We start from the raw sequence: 27,366 nt of genomic DNA, 5'->3' as shown, positions 1-27,366 counted from the left end.
AGATGAAGTCATACACAAAACCCTATTCAACGTAGAAAAGGTGAGTTTTTTAAAATTTATTTTCTAGGTTGAAATTTAAACTGCTTACTGGTTATAAAGACAGTGAAGATGAAACTTGTAATGAGTATAAAATTTGAAATTCGGTTATGAAGAGCTATTATGGACCTAAATCCATCTCTGCCTCGAGTTTATTTCTGTATTAAAAAAAACCCAACTCATACATAGATACAGTTGCAGATGGTCTCAGTTCAGAAATATTTTTTGAAATATGTAACAGGTGCACATGGGATAAATTCAAAAGGTACCATAGGATATACAGTGGAAAGTAAGGCAACTTCCTCAGCTGACTTCCCTATCCCCTGCCCAGAGGCAGCCATTGTTACTCTAGGCATATAAATGCATGTGCTTAAAAACTTTAAGTTTAATGAATTTCTCCCATGTTTTGGGGTAAACTTTGTATTGAAGTGTAATATACATTCAGAAAAGTGCACAGTGCAGTCTGATAAATTTTCATAAAATGAACACCAATGTAACTGGCACTCAGAAGCCCTATTCTGGACTGTATACTTTTTAAATGATCTTGGAGAGGTTTCATATCTATATTTATAGCTACTAAGTTCTTTCTAATGGTTACACAGTGTTCCACTGTATGGATGTATCATAATTTTTCCAGTTTCATATTACTACAAACAAAGCTGTAAGTGTATTCATACATGTTTCTTTGTTCTCATGTTTTGTTATGAAGTATATAAAAATTTGTAGATGGAGAATGCTACTTTAAAGACTATGAATTTAAACTTTTTATAGATACTGCAGCTTGCTCCCTTTAGGGATTGCATCAATTGACAAATCCACCAGCAGTGTGTGAAGTGCCTGATTCCCTCATCTCTGAGTAGTATATTGTGGCATCAAATTTTTTAATTTGAGAAATTAAAAAAATCTTTTCATGTGTTTCTTCTAGTGCTTTTTTGTTTTTCTTTAACATAAAATAAAAAAATATAAAAATTAAAAAATGTAAAAAAAAAAAAAACCCAGTTAGGATGTCAAACTGGTAGCATAGATTAATGAGGTGATAGACTATAATATGTTGTAACTGTATATATTTGTTCCTTTTAATATATTTAAAGATGTTTAAAATGTACCTAGATAACATTTGGGTATGCTGTTTTAAATTTTAGAAATCTGCTTTATCTAGGTGTAATTTACTTATAATAAAATTCAATCATTTTAAGTGTGCAGCTTGAGTTTTGATGAACGTAAACGGTTTTACCATCACCACAATCAGGATACAGAACATTTCCATCACCCCAGAAAGTTCTTGCTCATTTGCATTCAGTCCTGTTCGGGGTTTTGTATTCAATCATCCACTGTTCTGCTTTCTATCACTATAGTTTGCTTTTTTCCTTTTTTCTCCAACTTTGAGGTGTAATTGACAGTTAATTAATTGCATATATTTAAATTGTACAATTTGGGGTTTGATGTATATGTCTACCCATGAATCCGTCATAATTACAATAATGGAAATACCTGTTACCTTTGAAGTCCAAAATCTGATCCCTCCTGTATCCCTTTGTAATCCATCCCTCCCCCATCTTCAGGCAATTACTGATCTGCTTGGTGTTACTAAAGATTAGCTTGTATTTTTGAGAACTTTTAATATATGGAATTATACATACAGTATGTACATTTTCTTTGGGGGAGTCTGGCTTCTTTCACTTACAGTTATTTTGAGATTTATTCATGTTGCATATGTTAATAGTTTCATTTCTTTTTATTGTTTAGTACTATTGCGTTGTATAGGTATATCACAAGTTATTTATCCATTCACCTATTGATGAACATTTGGGTTGTGTCTAGTTTTTGGTTATCAAAAATAGAGCTTTTATGACATTTGTGTTGCAAGGCTTTGTGTGAACAAATGCTTTCATTACTTTTGAGTAAATGTCCAGGAATGGAATGGCTGGGTTATATGCTAAGTGTATGTTTAACATTTAAAAATTTTAAGAAACTGCCACCTGTTTCTCAATACGATTGTACCATTATATATTTCTCCTAGCAGTGTATGATAGTTCAGGTTGTTTCACATCCTCATCAGCACTTGGTATGGTCAGTCTTTCTAATGCTTGCCATTCTAGTGGGTATATAGTGGTAGCTTATTGTGGCTTTGAGTTTTCCTAATGACTAATGATGTTGAATATATTTTCATGTGCTTACTTGCCATTGGTATATCTTTTTTGGTGAAGTGTCTGTTCATATTTTTTGCCCATTTTTGAGTTGGGTTTATCTTACTGAGATGTAAGACTTCTTTTATTCCAGATACAAAACCTTTTTTGGATATGTGTTTTAGAGATATTTGAGTCTGTGGTTTGTCTTTCCATTTTCATAAGTGTTTTTGGAAGAGTAGAAGTTTTTAATTGTTATTGGAATTCAATTTATTGATTTTTGTGTTGCATTTAAGAAATCTTTGCTAAAGATTTTTCTCATTTTTTTTCCTGTAAGTTTTATAGTTGTAGCTCTTAAATTTAGGTCTGTGACCTATTTGAGGTAATTGTTGTATATGGTGTGAGATAAGAGGTGAGGTTCATATTTTGCTACATTGTATTGAACTTTTCCAGCACCATTTGTTGAAAAGGTTATACATTCCCCATTGAATTGATTTGGCACCTTTGTTGAAATTCAAATAGTCAAATATGTGTAGGTCAATTTTTGGAGTCTCTTCTGTTCCATTGATATATATTTCAATCTGTCTCTACTCCAGCCTTGAAATCAGATAGGGGAAGTCCTCCAACTTTTTCTTTTCTTTTTTTTTTTTTTTTCAAATTATTTTGGGTATTTTAGGTCCTTTGCATTGCCATATATTTGTTAAAATCTTATCGATTTATGCAAAATGTCTGTTGTGATTTTGATTGTGATTGCATTGAATCAGTTGATCAGTTTGGGAAGAATTGATTTCTTAAAAATATTGTCTTCTGTTCCATGAACATGTTATATATATCTCCATTTTTTTTGGGTCTTCTTTAATTTCTCTTTAACAGTGTTCTGTAGTTGTCAGCGTACAATCTTATATAATCTTTTGTCAAATTTATCACTGAGTTTTATATTTTTTAAAATGTGATTGTAAATAGTATTTTTAAAATTTCAATTTTCAATAATTTGTATATATAAATATGATTGATTTTTGTATATTTCCCTAGTATCTTGTAACCTTGCCAAACTCACTTGTTTTAGTATCTTTTAGGTAGTTTGGTTAGGAGGATTGTATACATAGGTGCTCATGTTGTTTGTAAATAACGGTAAGTTTTATTTCATCCTTTTCAATCAGTATGCCTCCTCTTCTTTTGTTTTTTTTCTTTATTGTAATGGCTAGTGCTTCCAGTACAATGTAGGGATTTTGATTGTGATTGCACTGGATCATTTGACCAGTTTGATCAATTTGGGGAGATAGGTAGCTTTGTCTTGTTCTCAACCTTAGGGGGTAAGTATTCAATCTTCCACCATTAAGTAAGATGTTAGTTATTATCTTTAAACTAATTTTTATTGGAGTATAGTTGATTTACAATGTGTTAGTTTCTGCTGTACAGCAAAGTGAATCAGTTATACATACACATATATCCACTCTTTTTTAGATTCTTTTCCCATATAGGTCATTACAGAGTATTGAGTAGAGTTCCCTGTGCTATACAGTGGGTTCTTATTAGTTATCTATTTTCTTTTTCTTTTTTTTTCACTGCACAGCATATGGAATCTTAGTTCCCCGACCAGGGATCAAACCCGCGCCCCCTGCATTGGAAGCGCGGAGTCTTAACCACTGGACCGCCAGGGAGGTCCTAGTTATCTATTTTATATATAGTAGTGTGTATATGTCAGTCACAATCTCCCGATTTATCCCTCCCCCGCCTTTCCCCCTTGGTAACCATAAGTTTGTTTTCTACATCTGTGACTGTTTGTTTTGTAAATAAGTTCATTTGTACCATTTTTTTAGATTCTACATATAAGCAGTGTCATATGATATTTGTCCATCCATGTTGCTACAAATGACATTATTTCATTCTTTTTTATGGCTGAGTAATATTCTATTGCATATATAGACTGCATTTTCTTTATCCATTCATCTGTCAGTGGACATTTAGGTTGCTTTCATGTCCTGGCTAAACACTTAAAAAAAAAATTAATTAACTATTTTTGACTTCGTTGGGTCTTTGTTGCTGTGCGTGGGCTTTCTCTACTTGTGCCGAGTGTGGGCTATTCTTTGTTGTGGTGCACGGGCTTCTCATTGTGGTGGCTTCTCTTGTGGAGCATGGGCTCTAGGCGCATGGGCTTCAATAGTTGTGGCATGTGGGCTCAGTAGTTGTGGCTCGCGGGTTCTAGAGCTCAGGCTCAGTAGTTGTGGCACATGGGCTTAGTTGCTCCACAGCATGTGGGATTTTCCTGGACCAGGGATCGAACCCGTGTCCCCTGTATGGGCAGGTGGATTCTTAACCACTGCACCACCAGGGAAGTCCCAAGAGGTTTGTTTGTTTGATGTTTTTCATGTTTATTCTGGTTATGTACATCTTTTTATCAGATGTATTTTGCAAATACTTTCTCCCGGTCTTTGGTGGTACAGATCTTTATTAGTTATTAGTGATGTCTTTGTATTAATGCTCAAGTTTTTGGTCATATGTATGTTGTTTTGGTGGATAACAAGTGTTTTAAAGCTTGAGGAACAGTTATACAAACATGTATTGTAGATCCCATTCCTTAATTCATATAAATGCAAAGAAACTAAAATTATTAACCTGGGCCATATCAATTCTTAAATATAGTAAATTATTTTCTGCTGTGTTTAACTGTTATGAGTCATTTTTCATTTTTAGATAGTCTGGAACTTGATCTTTTTATCTCTTTAATAAAAATGAAACAAGTCCTTGTCTATTTTCTCATGTATTATTACAAATTAAGATGAAAACATCAAATATTTTGGTCTGGTATAATCCTAATGAGAAGGTGCCTAAGACCTGTATAAAAACTCTGAATCTTACCTGTGAGGCTTGTCATTGTTCTCTCTTTAACCCTTACTGAAAAACCCAATCTTCATGGCTCACCTCGATTAGTATGGAATGTATTCTTTTCTCACCAAGGTGTGCAGTCTTTTCTTTTCATGGTTTCTATGCTTAACTGTTCTACTGGTTGTATTAGCTTTTGAATGCCTCCAGTATAAGCTAATGAGAAAATATCAGCTTCACAATGTGCTGTTTGTCACAGTTAGCATTAATATTACATTATTGTAACCTTAAATCACCTAAGTATCTTCCCAGACACTTTTTTTTCTTTACTCAAATAGAGTGACACCTTAATTTACCAACCAGTCCCCTTACCCTAATTTGAACATACGTATTTTAATTCTTTTCTGTCTGATTTATTCTTTTTGTCATGTTGGAATTTTGGAACATTTTGCAACTTACATTTAAGAAGGCTCATTTGAAAAACCAGTGGAAATTTCCAGCTTAAAAAAAATATCCAACTACTGGTCTAATAACTGCTTTGCAGGAAGAAAGAAATATGAAAAAGAACCACAGACATTCTGGATGTCAGCCTGTGAAATTTTCCACTATTTCCCGTAATAACATGCAGGCATGCTTATACTGCTGGATTCAGCGCAACTGCAGTTGCACTCTGAGTGGAATTTGAAGCTATTCTATCAATGATAAAATGGCATCTGGCCAGCTTTTAGTGAGCAGTGCATAAATTCACACATCATACTGTATGTTTGTTTCATCTCTGCCTGGATAGCGTGGCCATAAAACTGAACTTGCAAAGTTATTTAAAAATCTTGATTCCAAAATTTCTGTTAGTTTTAAGTGTATTTTGATTTTTAAATATTCAGTAGATTTATTATATAGCTGAGAATATATAAAGTCATTCTTTTAGTCATAATACTGTGTACATTTTTATTTTAGAGGATTTTATACTATATTGAAGAATGCTCAGAAAATTAAAAGAAAGTTTAAAAAATTTGCATAAGCTCAATATTAACTTGGTGTGATTCAAGAAACATTTTAACCTCTATTTCAGGTTCCTATTAATCTTTTCAAAGAGTCAGTAGGCTTTATATTAAAACTGATAACTGTGTTTTTATTTTGCTTTTTCAAATTTAAAGGCAAATAGTATTACACTCTTTTCCTAATGAGGGAAGTCCAGGTTGCCCAGTTCTATAAGCTGGCAAAGCAGAATGATGATGAGTAGATTACAAATGTTGTACTGTAATCACACACTTCTACCTTGTTTCATCACTTCACGGCAAATGCCTAACAGTGGTGTTAAGGAATGAAATAAAAAAATTCAGATTTCATGAATTTAAACTCAAGCATTTCTGCAGTGGGGAATTTGAGCATTCAAAGTGATATAACAGATGTACATATCTTAGTGTGTTTTAAGACTTTGTAAGTCACGTTTTGGAAATAAAGGCATATGATGTGTATCTTTTTCAGGACTATTAGGTCTTACATTTGAACAAGAACAGTTTTGTGACATAACAGTGGCCTCCACCCCTTCCCTGTGATCTATTCCTCCTCCCTTGTACAGTCTCACCCTTCCTCTTGACCTCTCCTATCTGTAACTCTCCTCCTGTCCTATTCATGCACTTCCTCTTCTCAGCCCTCATGCTATCTGCGACTGTTTTATCCCTTTCCTCTCAGCCTAAATTTTCTTCTGGCCCATAACCTTTTTTTTTTCCTTGTCAACTTTCCATCCTTCAAGTCTGTCACTTTTTCTAGTGTCTCACTGTTAACCAAGTCTCTTTACCTTTGGAAGGCTTCTTTGCTCCAAGTTTCTCTGCATCTGTCAGAGTGATTTTCTTTCAGTCTTTGAACCATCAAACACACACATCCTCACACTCTCCCAAATCCTTTAACTCTTTATTTCTGCCTCCATGTTTCAATTTATTCTACAGAGATTTACTGAGTGCTAGCCATGTGTCAGGCTTTTCTCTAGATGTTAGGGATATACCAGTGATCAGAATGGCTGTGGGGAAAAAAAAGCTGCATAAGGGGACCGGAAACTGGGGTGTGTGTGTGTGTGTGTGTGTGTGTGTGTGTGTGTGTGTGTGTGTGTGTGTGTGTGTGTGTGTGTGTGTGTGTTGTGGGGTTTACATTTTAGATGGGTAGTCATGGTAACTGGTAACCTTCTCTGAGAAAGTAACATTTGAGCAAAGAGGCCAGGAAGTAAGCCTTGTGAATATTGGCAGGGTGGGAGCATTGGGTACAGAGGAAACAGCGATTGCAAAGACCCTTTGCTGTATTTGAAGAATAGCAAGGTAGCCATTGGGCTGGAGCACAGTGAACAAAGGAATAAGTAGTAAGAGAAGAAATCTGAAAGGTAACAGTGGGACCTTGTAGGCAGTTGTAATGTCTTCAGCTTTTACTTTGAGCAAAGTGGGGAACCACTGCGGTTTTTTATTTTTGGTATTCCAAAAAGGTTTTGTGATCATTATCCTTCCCCCGCCCCGTGAAAGCATTTCCTTTTTTAAATTACAAAAGTAACTCATGTTTTTGTGGAAAATACAGAAAAATACAAAGGAGAAAGTAAAGAAATCAAAGAACAAATAAAGAGGGACTTCCTTGGCGGTCCAGTGGTTAAGTTAAGACTTCGCATACCAATGCAGGGGGTTCGGGTTCGATCCCTGGTGGGGGAACTAAGATCCCACATGCCTCAAGGCCAAAACATAAAAAAAAAAAGCAATATTGTGACAAATTCAGTAAAGACTTAAAAAAAAAAAAAAAGAATAAAGATTACCAGTATAACTCATCATCCATTATTGAAGATTTTGTGTCTATCTTCCCACTCTATTTTCTCTTTCACACATACCATGCGTGCATCTCCTGCCCTGTAGGGTTTTCACGGAGAGCAAATAAACTGAGTTAGGCTTTACAGAGATCCCTCCAGCTGCTTTGTGAAAAATAGCCTATAAGAGGGCAAGAGGTAGGGAGACCTATTAGAAGGATTTTACAGTAATCCAGGTACGAGGTAATGTGGCTTGGACCTTGGAGGTGGCAGTGGAGGTGATAAGAAGTGATCCTATTCTGTATATATTTGAAGGGAGAGCCAACAGAATTTTGTGATGGATTCAGAGTGGGGCATGGCTGGGTGGGGTGGGGCGGGGCCTGGTGGGAGAGAAGGACGGAAGAGTCAAGGGTGACTCAAAAGTGTTTGGCTTAAGTGACTACAGACCTTTGGTTTCATTTTTCTTTCTTGTCAGACTACCCATCCAAGGTTCAATTCTGGCTCTTTTATTATGTGTTTTTCCTGTTCATTTAAGCTCGTGATTATTTCTTTCACCAAGCTTCTAGTCTGCTCTGCCCAGCTTGGTGCTTGGGATACACCACAAGATGCTATATATAACAAATTATTTCATTAGTATTAGTCTTCCTAACTAGGTAGTGAGCAGCGTTTTATTGGACTGTGCTGAATTTGTGAAAATGCTCTGGGACTCATAACTTTCTGAATACATTGTGGGCATTCAGTTAATGTTGCTTAATTGTACACTCCTCAGGCTTGAGAACAAGATATGAGAAAAATCTTAAAGTAAATGCCCGCTTTAGCTTTACTTTGGCATCCTGGCATCTTTGCAGAATGAATTGTTTTGGATAGTTATTTTCTGTCTAAAAATACCATTATTTTTATTTCCATGAAATGTTATGTATTTTCTTGAATTCAGCAGTATGAAGACTTGTTTTTTAAATAATGAATGTTTTTTGCTTACCTGATACACGTAAACCTTCTTTGGAGATAGAAAGATGAGTGAGAAAATGTCCCTGCCCAGGAAGGAGCTTATGCTTTGGTATGGACAGCATAACCTGTATACCAATGTATGTCTCCTTTATAACATAACACTGTATTATGATGTAATGCAAAACAAATTGTTATAATGCCTTTGGCATTCTAAAGATTGTAGGAGTTCTTTCCCTCTTTACTAAATGTTGCTAAACTTCTGTGCTTTGGGTTCTTATTTTTAAAAATAGTTTTTCAGACTGTTGCTACCCGCTGATGTCAAGTGTGCTTACCACCCCCTCCCCCGCTTTTTACTTTTATTTGCGTGAGATTTTTTGGGAAGACTTATTTTACATCAATGTTCTTTCTTTTTTTTTTAATCCAAGAGAATCTGATGTTTAAATCTTTAACTACAGTTAACAACAAATCTTTAACTACAAGCTTTGGAAAAATGATTTGTTGACATACAATGTAAGATGATTTTTAAAAAATTTGCTTGGAAAATGATTTGCTGACACATCATAAGGTGATTTTTTTGAAATATAATTTGCTCTGTCTCCTTGAGTTGTGTTTTACAAATAACCAAAATTCCTCTCTTTCAAATAAATCTGTTTTATTTTCAGTAACTAGAGATGACTATTCCCCCCCCCTTTTTTTTTTTAACTTTTAGCATCTGTTCTGGCTCTTCTGCTTTTTCCCAAACCTTTACTTAAATAAGCAAAAAAAAAAAAAAAAAAAAAAAAAAACTTGGATGCCCTGCTTTTCTTCCAGGACTTCATTTTGTGTTTTCGGTAAGATTTTCTCTGAAAATCTAGGTAGTGTTGCCTAGGAAGTTTTGTGTTTTAGTGTCTTTCTTTTTTTGCTTAGCTTTTTCAATTTTGGGGACAATCTGTTAACTCAGTTGTGCTTTTTGACTTTTTCCTATTGATTGATTGATTGATTGATTGCTGTGTTGGGTCTTCGTTTCTGTGCGAGGGCTTTCTCTAGTTGTGGCAAGCGGGGGCCACTCTTCATTGCGGTGCGCGGGCCTCTCACTATCACGGCCTCTCTTGCTGCGGAGCACAGGCTCCAGACGCGCAGGCTCAGTAATTGTGGCTCACGGGCCCAGCTGCTCCGCGGTATGTGGGATCTTCCCAGACCAGGGCTCGAACCCGTGTCCCCTGCATCGGCAGGCAGACTCTCAACCACTGCGCCACCAGGGAAGCCCCCTGACTTTGTCCTTTTTATGGAAAGTATGTGTGCTAATAGAACGTAAACTCTTTGAGGGCTGGGAGTTATTTTGTTCACTGCTACTATATCTTTAGTGCTTAGAATGGTGGCATGCACATAGTAGGTACTCAAATATTAGTTGAATGAATTCAGAGTAGCAGTAGCAACAGTTCCTATTTATTGAGCATGTAGTATATGGCGAAGTGCTAGGCGCTTTGAATGGATTCAGTGGCATGTACATCTTATTGCATGAGCTGTTTCCCAGCCATATGATAGTGTATGAATGGGTGTGAGGGAGGAAGGAGAACAGCTGCCAGCTGTTAACCAAATTTAATCAAGTTTAAGATGCCATGTTATACAATGCATTATGTTATCTGCCACTATGTAAAGAAAAGTAAAACTGCCAACTATGGGATATTGTCAATAGCATGACACATTCTGATTTGAAAGATGTAAAAACATGAAAAAAATATCTAAGAAATTCTGTTGTAAATCAACTATACCTCAATTTTAAAAAAAGTGAAAAAAATCGAAGAATCTCTAAAATAAGGAATATCAGCAGTTTTATATAAACTCTCATTTAAAGATCACAGAGCCTTCAATAGGTAGGCATTATTATTCTCATTTTAGAGATGAAGAAATTGAAGGTTAGAGGATAAGTTCATAGGTTCTCAAGCTAGAGGATCCAAATCGAGGCCATTCTCTTTTTACCACCCCACATTGCTTCAGGAGTCAGGGCAGCAAAATAGTGCATTGGCCCATCAGCTCTGGCTTGAAGATTCTTAGTTGGCCTGGCTTTAAATGTTTTCTTAATGTAACTGATTTTTTCTCTTTTCTTTTTTTAAAATCAACAAATATTTTAGTATTTACTATGTGCCAGCTACTCTGTTTGTATTTTTATGTGTATACAAAACAATATAAGGCCTTATCTTTTTCTCTCAAGGAATTTACAGTCTATTTGGGAAGATGAGAAATAAACATGAAAGTTAGATAAGTAGAGAAGATTTAAACAACATTTCAGAGAATAATGAAAGAGGTTTAACAAGGCAATGCAGGATTAATTGCTAAATAAATTGTACAAATAATTGCTTTTGGAGTTCAGAGGAAGGAGAGATGGCTTGAGGCCTGAGTAATCCAGGGAAGGATTTAAGTGAATTCCTGGGAGATAGTTTCAGTTAGTGAGATTATTTACTTACTTTAAAATTATATTAATGCATGTTACACATGGAATTGCAAACTGTTGAACATGAAGAATTTTGGTACATTAAGTTTTTTCTCTCTGTATGGGAGTAAAGGAACTGCCTGCCATAGAAAAGTAGAAGGCATCAAGTGTTATCAAGGAGATAGGGAAAGTACATTTAAGAAGAAGGACCTTTGGGTGAAAAAGAAGGAACTCTCCTTCCCAAATGCCTTGCGTGCCGTGCCCCTCTTGCCACATTTTTACAGTCAGTTGCACTTTCTGAACCATTACCAAGATACATTCTGTGGCTCCTAGAGTTCATGATGAACTTCTAAAGGTTGGAAGCAAGCATTAACTCCCTTTATGTTATTCATGTTTCCTGTATTTTGAAATAGGAGCTCTTAGTTAAAGATGCACAGTACACAAAGAATAGTCCACTGTGTTTCAGAAGTATATGACTGGCAGTGTTTCTGATTACATTCCTGAATCAGACACAGAACTCAACATTGGGTTGTAAAGTGTGTTACTTGTTTTACAGACCAGTCAAAAGCAAAACAGTAAAGGCTTGGAAAGCAAGAGAATTACATTTGGACCTTGTGGGATAGTCTTGGGCATTTTATTTAACCTTCTAAGTTAGGTCACATCTAAGCTTCTTTCCCTATGTTTTTTGGAACATTTTTTTCTTATTTTTAAAAAAATTGTTAATACATGTAGAAGGCTAACAAAATTCAAACTCTACAAAAGGCTATGAAGTGAGGGTTTCTTCAACTTTCTTTTGTTTCCTAATTCCTTCCTCAGAGGCAATCACTGTTACCTTTTACTTTTGTGTATATTTACAAACATCTATATATATTTTTTCTTTTTGTTGTAGAAGTTTAGTTGATTTACAGTGTTGTGCCATATCTATATGTTTTTATAATTATATATCTACTGTTTTTATAAGCACAAGTAGTAGCATATTAAAAAACATTGTTTTGCACCTTGTTGCATTTAACATTATATTTTGAAAATGGTTTCATATCAGTGCATGCAGATCTAGTTCCTTTTTTTTTTTAGCAGATTGTTGTTTTATTAATGTGCTGTAATTAATTTAACCAGTTTATCATTGATGGACCAATATGTTGCATATAACAACAGAGAGTGCTGCAGTGAATTTTCTTATATACATTTTATTGTAGTTTATATTTGCATCTCCAATATTAGGAATGAGATTAAACATTCTCCGCCACCTCCCAAATGTTTAAAGGGCATTTGTATTTTCTTATTCTATAAACTTTTTCTTATCTACTTTTCTTTAGGTTATCGGTGTTTTTCTTACCGATTATTTTCATAAAATAAATTTTGTATATTGAAAAAAGGCATTTGCCTTTGAAAAATACCTGTTGCAGATACTTCAGTGGCTTTTTAAATAGTAGTTGTACTTTTCTGGCAGATAAATATTGCTTAATTTTACATTAAAATGCCCCTTTTCCCACTATTTTTCATTAAATTCTTTATAGTTCATTTGTACATTTTAAAATTTTTATTTATTTATTTATTTATTTATTTATTTATTTATTTATTTATGTATGAATGAATGACTGTGTTGGGTCTTCGTTTCTGTGCGAGGGCTTTCTCTAGTTGCGGCAAGTGGGGGCCACTCTTCATCGCGGTGTGCGGGCCTCTCACTATCGCGGCCTCTCGTTGCGGAGCACAGGCTCCAGACGTGCAGGCTCAGTAGTTGTGGCTCACGGGCCTAGTTGCTCCGCGGCATGTGGGATCTTCCCAGACCAGGGCTCGAACCCGTGTCCCCTGCATTGGCAGGCAGATTCTCAACCACTGCGCCACCAGGGAAGCCCTGTACATTTTTATACAAGATGAAGTTAAACTTTTTAATATACATTTTGTACATAATATCCCTAATTTTACTGTGTAAAATATACATAACATAAAATTTACCACTTTTAAGTGTACAATTCAGTACTATTAAGTACATTCACAGTATTGTACAACTATCATCACTATGCATTTCCAGAACTTTTTCATCCCAAACAGACCTACTATGTATTTAGGTAGCAGTTTCAGTTTATGACTTAATAACTACCTCTCATATTTAAAAGGATACATGTGTGCTCTTTTCAACCTAGAGACACAGAACTCTGTATCCTTGCTTGAAGGAGAGGTTTTGAGAAAGAGACACAGCTCTAATTGGGTGAAAGTCTTTTGTACTTTGAAGATTCTCTTCTGATTCTTACCTCCAGTTTAGGTTATTTTCTTGATCCACTTTTAGCAAAACTGCTTTTTTTCTTATGCTTTATATTTTAGAAAATTTCAAACATAAAGTAGAATAGTATATTGTTCCCCGTGTACTTATCACTCAGGTTCACCAGTTATCAATGTGTGGCCAGTCTTGTTTCATCTATATCTCAGTTTACTTCCTCCACATTATTCTGAAGCAAATACCAGGCATCAGATGATTTCCTAAGTATCTCTAAAAGATAAGAACTCTCTTTCAAAAAAAAAAAAAAAAAAGCGTAATCACAATTCCATTATTAAATGATAGTAATTCCTTTAGTAGCACCAAAAATACAGTCACTATTCAGTTTTCCAGTTCTTTCTCTTCTCCTTTTTAAAAAATGTTTGTTTAAATTAGATCCAAACAAGATTCACACATTGCAATTTGGTTGTTATGTATCTTAAACGTGCTTTTAACTATAGGTTGCTTCTCCATCTCTCTTTTTTCCTTTGAATTTGTGTTTTTCCTATAGAATTTCTTATTGCCTAGATTTTGCTGAGTATATCCTTATGATGTTGTTTAAATTGCTCCTCTGTATTTTTTTTATAAATTGGTGGTTGGCTCTCAAGGTTTGATCAGATTAAGGTTCAGTTATTTTGGGCAAATGCATTAGTTATCTATTGCTGTGTAATAAATAATCCCAAGACTTAGCAGTTTAAAACAGCATTTATTATCTTACACAGTTTCTGAAGATTAGTAGTCTGAGAGTGGCTTAGCTGGGTGGTTCTGGTGTAAGGTCTCTCATGGGTTGCAGTGGAGCTGTCACCCGGGGCTGCAGACTTCTGAAGGTTTGACTGGGGCTGGAAGATTGGCTTTCAAGGTGGCTTACTCCCATGGCTATTGGAGGAGGTCTCAGTTTTTTGCCTGAGTATACTCAAGGCACTCTGCCAGAGTGAGTGATCAGGGAGAGAGGGAGATAGGAAAAAAGCTGCAGTGCCTTTTATGATCTCAGAAGTGACATACTGTCATTTCTGCTCTATTCTTTTGGTCCTGCAGACCAACCCTGATACTATGTGGGAGGGGACTACTTAAGGATATGAATTTTAGGAGATGGGCATCACTGGGGACCATCTTGGAGACTGGCGACTGCAGTGAGACTACTTCCGATGTGGTGTGGTTTATCAGGGGACACATGATGTTTGCTTCTCTCTCACTTTGTGATACTTGATGTTATTGATCGGTACCCTTCATCCCCTTATCTATTAGGGGTAGCAAATGCTGATACTCTATCATACCCTTTTCATTTAACACCTGTAATATTTCTATAAACTTCTTGTAGTCAACTATTTGGTCACCCAGTGTGGGTACAGTTCACAGAGGAAGGCAGAATGTTTGGCTCATTTTCTTTATTTACTAGTTTTTAAAATAACAAATTGGTTTCCTAGCATTCTCTAATGGTGAAAAACATTGTTTCTCAAACTTAAAAAAATTTTTTTTTACTTTGAAATAACTTTGACAAAAATGTTGCAGAAATACTAGAGTGTTCTGTATACTCCTCATCCAGGTTCCCTTAATGTTAACTGCTTAACCATGGTACAGTGATCAAAATTAAGATGTTAACATTGGTACAGTACTGCTAACTAAATAGCAGATATTACTACATTTTCCACCATTTTTTTTTTTTTTTGGTTCCAGGATCCAGTCCTACTCTTATCTCCATTAAAATTTCTCCTCTTTGGTTTTTTTGGTTTTATTTTTCAATTTTTTAAAAAAAATTTTGAATTGGGTATGAAGTGTGAGAGAATATATCTTGTCTTTTATGTAATATTTTGTCTTGTTTGTTTTAGGTTAAAAAAATATTTAACATTTGTACTTTTGTTCTAGCTATTGCCTGTATATTAACTTTCCTGTAATACACTTAGTCCCTCCTTGTTCTTTTTTGGTTTTTGTCTGTTGCTGTCTTTCTTTGAGTACTACTGAAGTTACCTAGTAATCTCCTTTCTCTTCCCCAGCATTTGATTAAAACCATTATTCTTTTACTTTCAATTAATATCTATAAGGCATTCAGCAAACTTACTCTAATTTTTCTCTTATTTTCCCCTCACTTTTTGACAATTATGTTGTATCTACATAATCAAAGCATACAGCTGTTATTATAACATTTACCTTATAACATCACTTGGTTTTTAATAAGTAAATATGTATTTAATACCCACCACTATTTTTATGCTGATCTGGATTTTCCAGTTATTTGGGTTGTCTAACATTCATTCTCTAATAAATTCCACAGGAAGAGCTTATGGAAAACGGTATTCCTTGAGTTCTACTATGTTTAAAAGTTTGTCTGCAGCTCTACTGCTTGAAAGCTGGTTTGGCTGATTGTAAAATTCTTTCTAGAGTGTCTGTGATTCCATTGTCTTCTGGCATAGAGCATTGCTGTTACAGTCTGAGGTCAATCTGATTTTCTTTTTAGGTGACTTAGCTTTTTTGTCTTTGCCTGAATGTCCAAAGGGTCTTTTTCATGGTAGTCTTATGTATTGGTATTGGCCATTCTGACTCATTTTTCTTCAAGCAAGTAGTAAGTCCTTTCAATATGTAGTTTTAAGGCCCTCCTCCTCCCCTTCTCCTTTTTCTCTCAACATCAGGACAGTTTTCTTGACTTGGAGGGTTTGTTCGCCTTTTGTTTTTGTTGTTCTGTTGCCTTGGTTTTCTTCTTCGGGACATATTCCATACATAGTTGGATCTTTGTATGCTGTTTATGTGAGATAAACCTCTCTTCTATTTGTAGACTTGTATATCCACCCGTTTTCTCAGTGTTCCCATTTGGATTTCTGATGAAACCTTAAAGTAAGCATGTCTAAAACTGAACTTGTGACCTTCTCTTCTAAATTTCCTTTAAGAAGCCTTCCACGTCTCCTTTGTTGGTAACTTGATTCTTCTCGTTGTGCAGGCCAAAAAACTGGGCTCCTTTTTCTCACATCTCCATATCTCTCTTTAAGATGTATCTAGAATCTAAACGTATCTAGAATCTGACCAAATCTTAATACTTCCACTGAGTCTACTGTTGCATTACTGTAATGACATCCTAATGTGTCTCCTTGCTTTTTTATCCTTGCCTCCTTATTATCTTTTAATAACATAACAGTTGGAGGACTCTTAAAATCCTAAGCCATTTGGCATTCATCTCCTCAATCAGCAGAGGTTTCCCCATTTCACTCAGTAAGAAAGAAAGTCCTTACTTAGTGTATGAGGCCCTGTGTGATTTGCTCCTGATACATCTCTGGTTTCACCTTTCATTCCTCTTTCTGTCTTCCTCAGTCTTGATCCAGTGCTGTTCTTTATCTGATGTGGGCACACTCCTGCCTTTGGGCGTGTCCTCTGTGTGGAGTGCTTTTTTCACTGTATATCTGTTTGACTTAACTTCTTATCTCTTTATGTCTCAAATCTCACCCTCTTAGTAAAGCCCATTCTTACCAGCCTATTTAATACTGCAACCTTGCCCCTCATAGTGCTAATCCTCTAACATACCATATAATTTACTTATTTATTGTGCTTAATGGTGTTTTGTTTTTCCCTGATAAAATATAAGCTCCACAAGGACAGGGATCTTAGTCTCTTGCTCACTGATATATCTCAAAAATTTAGGTAAGTGCCTGGCATATGGTAGACATTCATTATTCATTTGTTGAGTGAATAAATATGCCCTATATTTCCTTGAAAGGAGGATGTCCTTCTCAAACTATTCTCCCACCCCTATCTGTGGCATGGTGTTTTTCTGGGGCATAGCCTATTTTTCATCTTCAAACTCCATGGGACTACATTAAGGAAGTCAGTGGTCTCTGTTGGTTTCATTTTAGTTCCTGGTCTGTTTAGTCTGGAACTGGTTCTAGATATCCAGTCAGGATGGAAGTTGACTCTGACATTGGTTAAAGATAGGGCGGTCTGTTAATTTGAAGAATCTGCGAGCAGTAGTTAACCATTTATCATATGTACAGGGGAATTTCTTTTTTATTTTCTTAGTCTGCCAGCACAACAATAAAAGATAAGTATGTTTTACTAAATTTTCAATGGCAGTTTGAGGAAGGGGTTGGTAGGTATAGGCATTCATTAACATGCAATTGAAAATTGCTTTATTAAAAAGTATATATGTATATTATGTCTTCCCAATGTTTCTGTAATTTTGTTTCAGCAAATTAAGAGTTGTAGTAGTCCAGAAAACATTGTATCATGACAGTTTATTGAGTAGTCTCCCCAAGAAAGGATACTCTATTTTATATACTGCTATCAGGTACAAGATGTGGGATATAGCAGTGAGGTCTTCAAATGGAGAACATGATAAAATCAATTAGTGTTTTAAAGGGTCTAAAAAAAATGCAATTTAGTGCGGTTTTAAAAAATATTAGTTATTATTGAAAACATTTGTTAAGTATTCCTTTTCTCTATTTGGATTGGATATAATGTATAAAAAATTCAAAGGTGTTATAAAAATGTTTCTTATTACAAAGTTAATACATGTTCTCTCTAGGTGATAGGAAATTAAAATGTTAAAAAAACCCAGGAAAGATCATTTTGGTGCACACCTTTTCAGTCTTTATCTATGTATACACTGTACATAAGAAATGGAAATGAGATCATATTGATATATGTTACAATATATTGTGAACATTTTAAGAGGCTTAGTGTTTCATTATGTGAATATATCATAATTTATTCAATTTTCTGATGTTGCTCACTTAGGTTATCTTTATTTTCTATTATAAAATAACGTTGCAGTGAAAGTTTCTCATTACTTGATGTCTTATTTAGCTGATGTGAAACCTTCTTTATGGATGTTTAAGTAATTATCCTTAAGAAATTTATACTTCTTTTTCAAATTGTACATGAAATTAAAATTTTACAGTAACCTTAATGAAAAGAGGACAGAGTTCTAGGAATCATCTAGATTACTGATACTAGTTAAGATAAAATTCTTTAGAAGTTTAATTTGCCATTTGCAGTAATGAGTTCTTACTACAGTCTTTTTGATAAGTAAAACATTGGAATGAAGGTTGCTTTAGGTGAATAACCAACATGCCTTCAACCAACTACAGGGAGTTTTTTTAAAGTACATGAGACAATGCTTGAGTAGATATTTGTATTGAGAAGTGTGAGAGAAGAAGCCTACTGTAACTTCTCCCTAACGCACTGTTGATTTAGGCAAGAATTAGTACTGTGTTCCCCTTCCTCCTATGCGTACATATTTAAAAATTCTTGTGTGGTACCATGAAGAGCTTATTATTTGCTTTACAATAGTTACATATTTAATTAAATGAAATAAATTAATGTGACATTTATGATATAAATATTAAATTAATTATTTACATATGTGTTTAAAATAGTTATAGAATTTTATTTTTTGAAAAAGTTTCAAAAGTTTCCATCCAATTTCATTTACAGTTTATTTTATGCATATGGTTTCTTAACACAATTAAGGAAAATGATTTGTTCTTTTCTGATTTTTATAAGAAGTAGTATGTTTATTAAAATGGTAGATGCACATTTAAGAGAAATTTAAGCAATACAGAAAAGTATATCTAGAGAAGCTAGCACTAATATTTTTGTATGTATCTTTTTACATTTCTCTATGTAGACTTTATCATGTTAGAAATAAGGAATTTTTGCATGCTGTTCTGTAATCTTTTATTATTCCCTTTTATGTGGTGAACATCTTTCCAGGTTAATAAGTTGAAATCAATATTATTTTTATGGTTTGTACTATGCATTTGACATTTTTTTCCCCTTTTCCATGTATGCACCATCCTTCAATCTGTTTGCTGATAAAATGTTAGGTTGTTTCCAGTTATAAGTTTATGCTTTAAATGCTTCATTAACTTTTTAACAAGACTAAGACTTACATAGTTGGCTTTGTGTTTAAAAATTACTCTCTCTCCTCCACATTTTTTTTTTTTTAATTGAAAAAACCTTAGGGAGTTTATTTGAAATAAAAAAAAAAACCCAGGGGAAAAGTGTCTTATTTAATTAATTAATTTATTTTTTATGAATTTATTTTATTTTTGGCTGCGTTGGGTCTTTGTTGCTGCATGCGGCCTTTCTCTAGTTGTGGCGAGCGGGGGCTACTCTTGGTTGCGGTGCGTGGGCTTCTCATTGCGGTGGCTTCTCTTTGTTTCGGAGCACGGGCTCTAGGTGCATGGGCTTCAGTCGTTGTGGCACGTGGGCTCAGTAGTTGTGGCTCGCGGGCTCTAGAGCGCAGGCTCAGTGGTTGTGGTGCCTGGGCTTAGTTGCTCCATGGCATGTGGGATCTTCCTGGACCAGGGCTTGAACCCGTGTTCCCCGCATTGGCAGGTGGATTCTTAACCACTGTGCCACCAGGGAAGCCCAAAAGGTCTTATTTTATAAAGGTGTATACTGCTGAAGTGAAAAGTGAATTATCTTTGACTGTGAATGATTTAAATATTTATGCAGTTTTAGTTAAGGTTTTCAATATATTGAATGCTAACTGACCGCAGAACATGTCCAATAGATTATTTTTTCAATTTGTTTCTCTTAAAAGGTTAAACGTGTTTTTAAAATAAAATTGTTTACGTAAGTTTTACACCACTTAACCTGTTAATTGATAAATGTGTTTTCATGTTAAAATAGAGGTAAGCAGGTAGTGGTTTTCTGGTCATATATTGTGGTATAATCTTTCTAAGTAGTTATCCTGCATCTTGTCTCCAAGTTCTTTGGTATTTTACGTAGGAGAGAGACACACCGTTCCCCTTTAAAAAACTTATTAAATCAGTAAGGAGACAATTTAAAGTGATGGGACAGTTTTTCTTCACATTGCAATTGTAGTTGGAAATACTGTGTTGTAATTCTTGGAACTTTCAAATACTGCATTTAAAATTTTTATTTATTTATTTATTTTTTATATTTTTGGCTTGTTGGGTCTTCGTTTCTGTGCGAGGGCTTTCTCTAGTTGCGGCAAGCGGGGGCCACTCTTCATCGCAGTGCGTGGGCCTCTTACTATCGTGGCCTCTTTTGTTGCGGAGCACAGGTTCCAGATGCACAGGCTCGGTAGTTGTGGCTCACGGGCCTAGTTGCTCCACGGCGTGTGGGATCTTCCCAGGCCAGGGCTCGAACCCGTGTCCCCTGCATTAGCAGGCAGATTCTCAACCACTGTGCCACCAGGGAAGCCCTGCATTTTAATTTTAATAAATCTGGATGTCTATCTGTACATATAAAATACAGTTTTCTGTTTTTGAAATTTGACTTTAAGATTGCTTTGATGTGAATTAACAAAGCACTAATGTATAAGATACTTAGTTCTCCCCCTCCATTTTACTTCTTAAGAAAAGTTGTAATAGGAAGTAGGTTTTTGAGTGGTTGTTTAGTCAGAGGTTTATAATGTATTGATGTTGTGTTAGCTTCCACTGTGAGGTAGAAGTTTATATGGCAAGGAATAAAGATAACTAGAATTAATAAAAGGCAAAGTCTTATACTCACTTTGATATGTTATTTTGTTGTCTTAATTCTTTTGTCCTGTTGCTAGCCTTATGTTGTGAGGGTATACTTTAAAAAATGAATATAACTATATATACTTATGTATATAATTCACACATACATTTATATAAATATGCACAAATATATAATCCGTATAAGATTGTTGACAAGTGTTAGACCACTTAAACTTTACCTGTGAGCTGATAAATGTGTTTTCATGTTACAATAAAGATAAGAAAGTAGTGGTTTTCTGGTACATATCTTTCCAATATATGCTAATGCACATTAAGTGATAACATTCAAGAGAAAGTATTATTTGTTCCTCTTTTTGAGGTCTGAGCTTCAGAATTAATGCTGAAAATTTGTAAAGGAAAAGACAATTTTCATAAATGTTCAGAGCCTCAAGGTGCTTCTCTGCATGTTGATCGCCTGACTTCTGTTGGGCAGTTGGAGCTGTTAAAGTTCACTTGCATATGGTGTCTTGATGTGGGTTTGGATCTCACTTGGGGTCCATGAAGACTTCCCAAGGGGTATGTGAGTGCAAATAATTTTAAGAAACTTTTCATTATGAAATTTCAAACACAAAAACTAGGGAGAATACTATAATGAATTCTCATGAAACAGTTTCCTGGCTTCAGCAATTAGTAACTCATGACCAATTTTATTTTTATTCATACTCCTTTTTTTCTGTATTGTCTTGAGGAAGTCCCAGATAACATACTATTCTATCTCTAAAAGTTTTCATAAGTATCTTTAAACAATAATGACTATTAAAAAAATTACCTCACCTTAAAAATTTTTTTAATATCAAATATCCAGGTGTGTTCAGGTTTTCAACTGCTTGAAACATAACTATGTTTTATAGTTTGTTTGAATCAGATGCACATATTGAAATTTGTTGTTATATCTTCTATGTCTCTCTTTTTTTTAAGTTTGTTATTATTATTTTTTTGTTTGTTTATTGTTTTTATCTTGGGCTGTGCTGCGTGGCTTGCGGGATCTTAGTTCCCTGGCTGGGTTGTGAAAGCGCAGAGTCCTAACCACTGGACTGCCAGGGAATTCCCCTTTTATGTCTCTTAATTTAGGTTCCTACTGCTTCTCTTTCTTTCCCTTGCAATTTATTTGTTGAAAAAGTGAGATTATGTCTTGGAAAACTTTCCATTTTGTATTTGATTGGTGTCATTTAGCACATTCTTCTGAGCTCTGTGTTTTCTATAAATTGGTGGTTGGATCCAGAGGCTTTAACACAGATCATTTAAAGATGATCAGTTTCCAGGTTCATAAACTTTTGTTCTCTTAAATCCTTAAGTTGGTCTGCTTGAGAAAGCTTTGCAGAGTCTTTTCCTCCAGATGTCTCCTTTCACAATTGTTCTTCTCACTGCCAAAAGAAAGGAATAACTCTCTTTTTACTGTGTTGCATCGACACTGGGTGTTAGCCAAAAAAAAATCTGGGGTTTGAAACACATGGGCAATTACAAATATTGGTGTCAGGGTGTAAAAAGTGAAGGACTCTAATGGCTGGGTAACAAGTGGTCTGTCAGGTGCTTCTGAGTCTGTTTTCATCAAAATCAAAATTGAAGGGAGGGTTAATCAAATTGCTCTCTGGGAGATACTGAAGAAATAATTTTTTTTTTTTTTTTTTTTTCGCGCCCCCCGCTCACGAAGAAATAATTTTTGATGATAGTTCACTGAGATTTTTGTCATATAACTAAGATTGCATTGAAAGAATTGAGTGACATTGCTTTCACATAACTCCTTCCGCCTAATTATCTACTCATGTCAGCAAGTTTTATTTATAATTTTAGAAACAAAATGTAGAAATTGACGAACACTGTTGCAGTTTATGAATATTATTCATTGTGAAATCTGAATGCACCAGGAGGCAGGGGTGGAGAAGAACCCCTGCCTTTGTATCTTAACAGATTCACTTACAATGAAAAACGTACTTTTTACATGTATTTTATCAAAATTTGTAATACACTGTTTATATTTTGAACAATTAACATCCTAATAATGATTATAGTAATAATTCAAAATAAAATGTGTTTTCAAAACTTAGAGCCTGTGATCAGATGGAATTCAGTTTTCAATTTATATATCCTTTTGTTGCAGAGATGGAATGATCAATAAAATACTTCCAAGCATAAAATGATATTCCATTATGATCAAATACTGTGAGAGAAGAAGAATGGAAATTTGTATTCCAGGAGAACGGGACAGTTATAAAATTTCTGGCTGTTAGTGAGGGATGATGATAATCCAAGTTCCTTTGAATACTTGAGAGTGATGTAACAGTTTATTAAAATGCTAATACTTATAACATCTTGGAAATTACTGCTTTGTGACTAGTTAAGCTGATGAAAAATTTAAATGTCAGTTTACAAACCTTCTGCGTTACGTAGTTTTTCAAGATTCTTTTGGTAGGTATGTGAGCAAAAAGTTTGAAGTCCTTTGGAACTGACTTATGTCAGGCTCTGTGCTTACTGTGTGGTGATAAAATGACTGAAGTGTTATCCTGGCTTTCAAGGAGTAGATTCTCTAGAAAAACTACATCTGTGTCTGAAGCAAAGACACATAACTTTATATATATCAAAACTCTAAGTGCAAAGAAGCTTGCTTCCCCCGCACACCCCCCTCCCCCCATTCTTAGCAAACAAGTGGCTGGCCCTTTAGTGTGTATGTGCAGAATTACAATTTCATATTTTATATTTGGAATTTTAAATCAACCCTCCCTCGTGTTTTCTTTATCAAGGTGCATGTTGGAAAAGAAATGTTCTTATTAAAAGGAAGAAAAATTGACAGTGATTAAAAGAAGATTAGAATAGTGATGATTCTGTTGAAAAATTTAAAATGTGCATTTTTAAAAACAAAAATAATTATTCTTTATCTTAGCAATTTATTTTGCCCATATAAGAAACGGATAAAAGAAAGGAAAAGAATTTTCACATGGCTTAATATTTCATCATTAAGATAATTTAATGTGTATGGTCCCCCTCCATGAAGAATAAATAGGAAGGCTAAAATAGGAAGATTAATGTAAACATTTTTAAAACTAATTTCTTCTTCCTTTTTCTTTTGCGGGGGGAGTGGGAGGGGCGCTTGAAGGAAGCTCTGTTTCCCTAGGTTTTTAAATCTTCATGCACCAGGTTGGTCCTTTTGCTGAGGATGAGGCACTTTTGTGGTAGTGTTGCCATGGTGACTGCTTTCCAAGTGCTGCCTCAAGGTCACTCATCACTCATAGCCCTGAATACTTGGATTTTGTTAGAGAAAAAATATCAACACTCAGTGGATAAAATGAAGTTAATTATCACATTGCATTACTCAATCAAATCTAGCAAAATTATACTTTAAACCATGTTGTGTGTTGACAGTATTGATAAGCTATATTTTCTTTGAATACTGCATTTTAATCTGGTCAGATTAGAAGGCTAATGGTATACCTAAAATTACCCATAGCCTTATATTGTAATAATTTGATTTTATTTCACTTGTGACCCTTTTTTTTTTTTTTTTTAGATGAAACAACTTTATTTTATTGCTTTTATGTTTGAGTATGTCTAAACATACCTGCCTCAGTATTTGTATTTTTTATATGAGACAAGGGCAGAGATTTCTTAACATTCCTTTTGTTTTTGGTAAACTTGGCCTGAAGTTGCCAGTTGCATCAGCTTTTGTTCATATTAGGATGATCATTTTATTTTCCCCAAACTAGATTTCAGAGATCTGTTGTCTACCTGATTTCTACTTCATGCATTCTTTGTCTTATACTGCTGTTTTCCTTGTCCTTTCTTTCTGGATTTTTATCTTTTAGTTAAATATAGATGTTATAGCATCAGAGATGTTCATATATTGCTATCAAACTGGTTTTCAGTGAAGGAAAATATGAAACGAAATACCTCTTTGCATTAATGTTTATTTTCTTATGAATCTTGTTCTAAGGAGAGAAGAATCAGCCATGTGCCTCCATTAGGCTGGAAGGTGACTTTGAAATCAGAAATGAGAAACATTATTTCTAAAAAGGAAAGTGCCACCAAAACAAACAAAATGCTATTCAAACACATATGACTAGAAAATTTGGTCTTTCAGCTAATTAGAATCTAACCAGTTGCTCTACCTCCCGGGGAATTGGATGAATTCGTTCTCATAAAGCATTTTCATCTCTGCTTTTGCAGAGCAGACACCTTTGTAATGTCTGATCAAGATATCTTACAAGCTTGAAATTTCAGTGAATGCAGAGCTCCATAGATAGTACTGCAAATATGCCAGGTAGTATATGCCAGCTAACGTTTGTTTCATTTATACATATTTATGAAACCAAGTATGTTATTTGATGCTATTTTTGCTAATTTATTTGGAAAAGGAATTGATTTAAAACTGTAAGCTATGATGTGAGGCAACATGATCCAGAAAAAAGAATTTTAGACTGGGAGGTCAGGGCTCTGCACTGATACTCCATCTATCTTACTGTGTAAACTTGGTCAAATCACTCTTTTTGCTTCATTTTTCTCATCTTTAGAACAAAGTGGTTCCATTTCCATAGTGACCTTCCATGATTCCAGTCTCAGTATTGTTCTGTGTTTAAATTTGGATTATATCAAGTGGAGGAAGATTGCAGTTCATCCTAATCTAAAATGTTGACTCTTTCTGACTAATTTTGGATGTAGATTTATTTTATGTTTTCTTAGGTCACATTCAAGTAATTTTGTGTTCTAGGTACATATTTAAGTAGATTATTTTGAAAGGAGGGGAGGAAGTGTTTGAGAGTGTGACTGGTTTATGATAAATAGCAGTTTTTAAAATGTTTTGTGACTAACTCCACAGAGTTAGAACTGACTGCAGAAACTGAAAAATGTCAAATAGAAATTGATTTTGAATATCTTCATTGTGTACTTAATATAGATATAGATTCTAGACGTTTTCAATGAGGAGGGAGGGTTAGTGTGTAATATGTTTTTCTTCGCAGTTTTCCTTAACATAACTCATTCCATAGCACAGGAAAGCACTAGTCTCAAAAGATGGTGCACATCTGTGTTTCTTTTTTTATTAGAAAAAAATTAATGAGTTAAAAAATTTTTACAATATGTAGGATATATGAACAAAAAGTGAAGGCTATTTGTGTTTTAGTATTGTACCTTTTCATATCCACTTGCATGCATATATAAACACATAGTTTTTACTTCATTGGATTGTATTGTGCTTATTCTGTTATTGCCATCTTTTGGTCAGAACAGAGAGATCTACTTCATTTAAAAATTAATGAAAAATATGGATCTAGTATAGTCTAATACTAAGCCAGACCTACAGTGCTACAAAGAACATTCTTTTTCTTCCATTTTACCCACTTGTGTATATATTTCCATAGAACACTGTCGAATTTCTGGGTCAGAGGGATATCCTTAATGTTTGGGTGGATATTTCAAGATTGCCTTCCAGAAAGGTTTAAAAGTTTACAGTTCTCATAACAGTAACACCTCCTTTTCGTGTACATTTGGATGATGATCTTATCATAGCTACCATTTATTGAGTACCTACCTTGTGTTAGGAATTGTGCCAGATGCTTAGTTTAGCTCTCACTAATCTGATAATCTGGTAAGATATTATTTTCATCACCATTTTACAGTTGAGGAATTTGAGGGTCAGAGCGGTGAAATAACTTCCTTAAGGCCACGTAACTAGTAAATGGCAACACTGGGCTTTTTAATCCCCATCTCTTTGAATCCAAAGTCTGTTTCCTCTATCGAAAAACAGTATTTCTAAAATTGCTCAGTTTGAGAGGACTGTTTAATAGGTGAGAGGATTGTCTTTAATAGGTGCACATAAAAATTCGGAATATGCATTTTTCCTTCAATACAAGTGATATAGCCACATAATACATTACATGTTAATAGTATTTTAGATCAGCCATAGCCCAAATAGTATAGATAATGCACTTTATTTTAAAAAAAGCATATATGGGGACTTCCCTGGTGGTGCAGTGGTTAAGACTCTGCGCTGCCAATGCAGGGGCCCGAGTTCAGTCCCTGGTCAGGGAACTAGATCCCACATGCATGCCGTAACTAAGAGTTCACATGCCACAACTGAGGAGCCAGCATGCTGCAACTAAGGAGCCTGTGTGCCGCAACTAAGGAGCCTGCCTGCCACAACTAAGACCCAGTGCAACCAAAGAAATAAATATTTTAAAGACATAGGGCTTCCCTGGTGGCGCAGTGGTTGAGAATCTGCCTGCCAATGCAGGGCACACGGGTTCGAGCCCTGGTCTGGGAAGATCCCACATGCCGCAGAGCAGCTGGGCCCGTGAGCCACGGCTACTGAGCCTGCGCGTCTGGAGCCTGTGCTCCGCAACAAGAGAGGCCACAATAATAGTGAGAGGCCCGCGCACTGCGATGAAGAGTGGCCCCCGCTTGCCGCAACTGGACAAAGCCCTCACACAGAAACGAAGACCCAACACAGCCAAAAATATAAAAAATAAATAAATAAATAAAAATAAAAAAAAAAACATATATGATGTACAAATCCTGATTCTGGCTTTAGG

The 27,366-nt window shown here is 35.0% G+C and overlaps 1 protein-coding gene and 1 long non-coding RNA gene across 3 annotated transcripts in view; one reads left to right on the top strand and one right to left on the bottom strand.

The window, feature by feature from the left end:
* NCOA3 (nuclear receptor coactivator 3) overlaps positions 1 to 27,366 on the top strand; it is a 124,573-nt gene that overhangs the window by 10,165 nt on the left and 87,042 nt on the right. The window lies entirely within an intron of this gene.
* LOC309645801 lies at positions 9,664 to 22,457 on the bottom strand. Its single transcript, XR_014255070.1, has 2 exons — positions 10,000 to 22,457; positions 9,664 to 9,695 (listed from the first exon to the last, which is right to left on the bottom strand). It is a non-coding gene; the product is annotated as an uncharacterized lncRNA (long non-coding RNA).

This window comes from Balaenoptera physalus (genome assembly GCF_965194825.1).
Source record: "Balaenoptera physalus genome assembly, chromosome: 16".
Taxonomy (NCBI): domain Eukaryota; kingdom Metazoa; phylum Chordata; class Mammalia; order Artiodactyla; family Balaenopteridae; genus Balaenoptera; species Balaenoptera physalus.
Note: the sequence above shows the minus strand (reverse complement) of the source record. Positions and strands in the feature narration are given on the sequence as shown.